The sequence below is a fragment of the Tursiops truncatus genome, chromosome 11 (assembly GCF_011762595.2).
Source record: "Tursiops truncatus isolate mTurTru1 chromosome 11, mTurTru1.mat.Y, whole genome shotgun sequence".
Classification (NCBI taxonomy): Eukaryota; Metazoa; Chordata; class Mammalia; order Artiodactyla; family Delphinidae; genus Tursiops; species Tursiops truncatus.
The window spans coordinates 62,374,703-62,378,679 of NC_047044.1; the positions used below are offsets into that span (position 1 = coordinate 62,374,703).

General features: G+C 33.6%; 1 pseudogene; it reads right to left on the reverse strand.

Moving 5' to 3' along the window:
* Positions 1-928: 928 nt before the first annotated feature.
* On the reverse strand, positions 929-3,564 carry LOC141275939 (E3 SUMO-protein ligase KIAA1586-like; annotated as a pseudogene).
* Positions 3,565-3,977: the final 413 nt, after the last annotated feature.

The window sequence follows — 3,977 nt, forward strand, 5'->3', positions numbered from 1 at the left end:
GGATGTCCTTTTAACACTGTTTATAAAGTGAAAAAATGGAAATAATGAAAATATCCAGCAGTGGTATATGTTTCAATGGAATACTTCAAAGCATTTAAAAATGAATTAGTTACACATATGAATATGGATAGTGCCTCACAATAAAGAATAAATAATTAATGTCAGTGGTGCAAATGTTGAGAAATCAGGAGTGAAGAAACGAAGGACCCAACACAGGAGAAAAGCAAAGGGTCATGGTATAACCATCATTTGATGATCCCAATCTGCTAACTCTTTTCCCAATAAATTTCTTGTCATTAAATTTGATACATGACCTACTACTGAACTACCATTTCTCACCTGGTACAAATTCATTAAAATGAAGCTTTTTTCAGCTTTAGCACTATTGACTGCAATAGTGGGGTTTTTTTTAGCTTTTTGAATAGTTGCAGGGAGTGTAACATTGTTTAATTCTACATTATTATCTACAAATCCCTGAAAAGTTCATGTTTAAAATTTCACTTAAATAATACAATTTCCCCCTACCAGCGATCCACTGTGAAGTTAGTTCCTCACAAGGCCAAGGAGATGGTTCTAATAAATCAAAATAATTCAAAATGCTTTGTTTCTAATAAAAGACATAAATTCATTACTTTTTAGTAACACATTTCTAGGCAGAGCTTCAAATTTATTTTTATTAAATGGAATGTCTTGGGACTTCCCTGGCGGTACAGTGGTTAAGGCTCTGTGCTTCCAGAGCAGGGGGTGTGGGTTCGATCCCTGGTGGGGGAACTAGGATCCCACAGGCCATGAAGTGCAGTCAAAAAAAAAAAAAAAAAGTTGAAAAAAATAAATGGAATGTCTTTAAACTTATCTGACTTAAATCTCCGACATGAGATTCATGCTTTCTAATACCAATTTTAAATTTTCTAAAGCTTTTATGACACACTTAATTTTTTTTAACTTTCTGACTAGTAGTTGATCTTCATTGCAATGCAATTGAAAGTAATGAAAAATTTCAAAGAATATCAATCATTAAAACAAGGTCTTGGGCTTCCCTGGTGCTGCAGTGGTTAAGAATCCGCCTGCCAATGCAGGGGACACAGGTTCAAGCCCTGGTCCGGTAAGATCCCACATGCCACGGAGCAACTAAGCCCATGCACTACAACTACTGAGCCTGCGCTCTAGAGCCCGAGCCACAACTACTGAGCTCACGTGCCACAACTACTGAAGCCTGTGCACCTAGAGTCCGTGCTCCGCAACAAAAGCCACCACAATGAGAAGTCCACACACTGCAATGAAGAGTAGCCCTGCTCGCCGCAACTAGAGAAAGCCCACACACAGCAACGAAGACCCAATGCAGCCAAAGATAAATTTTAAAAAACAAGGTTTTGTCATTTCTCCAAAGACGACATACAGATACCCAAGAGGTGCATGAAAAGCTGCTCAACATCACTAATTATTAGAGAAATCCAAATCAAAACTACAATGAGGTATCACCTCACACCAGTTAGAATGGGCATCATCAGAAAATCTACAAACAACAAATGCTGGAGAGAGTGTGCAGAAAAGGGAACCCTCTTGCAGTGTTGGTGGTAATGTAAATTGATACAGCCACTATGGAAAACAGTATGGAGGTTCCTTAAAAAACTAAATATAGAATCACCATATGACCCAACAATCCCACTACTGGGCATATACCCTGAGAAAACCATAATTCAAAAAGACACATGCACCCCAATTTACAATAGCCAGATCATGGAAGCAACCTAAATGCCCATCGACAGATGAATGAATAAAGAAGATGTGGCACATATATACAATGGAATATTACTCAGTCATAAAAAGGAACAAAAGTGGGTCATTTGTAGAGACGTGGATGGACCTAGACTGTCATACAGAGTGAAGTAAGTCAGAAAGAGAAAAACAAATATCGTATATTAACGCATATATGTGGAATCTAGAAAAATGGTACAGATGAACCAGTTTGCAAGGCAGAAATAGAGACAGATGTAGAGAGCAAACGTACAGACACCAAGAGGGGAGAGTGGGGGGTGGTGGGGATGGTGGTGTGATGAATTGGGAGATAGGGATTGACATGTATACACTAATATGTATAAAATAGATAACAAATAAGAACCTGCTGTATAAAAAAATAATAATAAAATAAAATTCAAAAAAAACAAACAAACAAGGTCTTGTAAGAAAGTAATCTTAGCTAATCTCTTTGCCAAACCAGAATAAAAAGAATGAGAAAAATGTATATATGATGAAGTATATGCCTGACATACAGCAGTGGCAGTTTGTAAACTACATGCCACCCATCTCAATCTCAGTACTAGATCAGGTTTTTTTTTAATTGTAGTTGATTTACAATGTGGTGTTATAGACCAGTTTTAATAATCTCAATTTCAAGTTCTTTAGCTACAGTTTCCAATCAACTTTATTTTTGTTAGATTGGTGATAAATAGAATAAATTTTATCCAGAATATTTTTAAACAATTGACTTCCATTTCAGATACTGAATTGCAATTGATGACTTAGTGCCAAATAATGGCTTCAGGAAAATTTTCTAACAAATTTGCAGCTATTCCAGACTTCCTTTCCACTATTGTACAAGCACCATTAGAACAAAATGCGATTAAGTTTGCTTTCAAATATTATCAAGGCCACAATCATTTAAAGTAGACAATAATGTATTAGGAATACACTCTGTTGTGGCTGACACAAGCAACAAATACAATTACCAATACAGAAATTGATTCAACTGTGCACTGCAGATAAATCACTAGGCTCTTTTCTTCAAACGTGTAGATGCCTGATCAATTATAGTACCTATTTGGCATTCTCTTCTATAATATTCTTAAATATCTTCATATAATTTCTTTTGCAATATGGTCTGCTGTTCTTGTTGCATGTAAACAATTGTCTGTGTCTATTCCATTCTCCTCTTTCAACTTTATTGCTGCCCTCACTATCAGATAAAGGTCTACTATGTTTTACTAAACTGTGAAGAGTATTAAAAACATCTATGACAGTATCAGTATTTTTTTAATTTAGTTTATACATTAAATTGGAGATTGAGTCATTAGTTGATTCTTTTAACAAATCGTGAATTTTAGTAGTCTTTAGGAAAAATCATATTCCTTAATTTTTTTTTTTCAGAAAAGTGTGCCTAGTAGTTTTATTAATACCATTTGGGGTTACTCCATATGCCCTCCATTCCTTGGACATATGAACATGCTTTTCTTCTCTCCCTCCCTAACACTGAAATATCAAACAATCCTTATATATTAGTTTATGTTCTTTTATTTCAAGCAATTTGTACTGCTCTGAAAACATAAACACTTGTCTTTTCGTTCCAACAATCTGGAAGCACAAGGTTATCTACCTCCTTTGCTAACCATGATGGTGTTTCTTCAATGACTAGTTGTTCAACAACTTTGAAATTTTTTTCCATTAGCTTAGGTATCCTACAATTTTCACTCCTATCATTTTCTGTGTCTTTTTTTTTTTTTTTTTTTTTTTTGTTTTAAACTTCATCAGATTTAAAAAACTTAATAAGTCACTCTGTTACTTTGGCATTTTAGGGATCTGGATCTGAAAAATAATTTTAAGTTAGTAAAATTCACAATACTACTTGGGCGTTAACAAAATTTTTTAAAATAATTTTAATATGATTTTAGAAATAGCATACATTTTATTTTTTAATTAAAATTTTTTTATTACATTGTAATTAGCTAAACCAATATTTTGTACCCTGCTTATAAATGTAGAGCTGGGAAAAAATAAGTCACAGATGGTATTCTTAGCTTTTGGTATTAATTTTTTTAATGCAAACTTCTAAGAATATGCTAATATTTGGTTTCACATAAAAGATTTAGAAAGTGGTATTTTGTTTCCATTATTTTAGAAATAAAAGGTACGCATCTGTGTTTTTATATATATTATATACCTATGTCATATACATTAGTATATATAAAAATATGTGTATATAT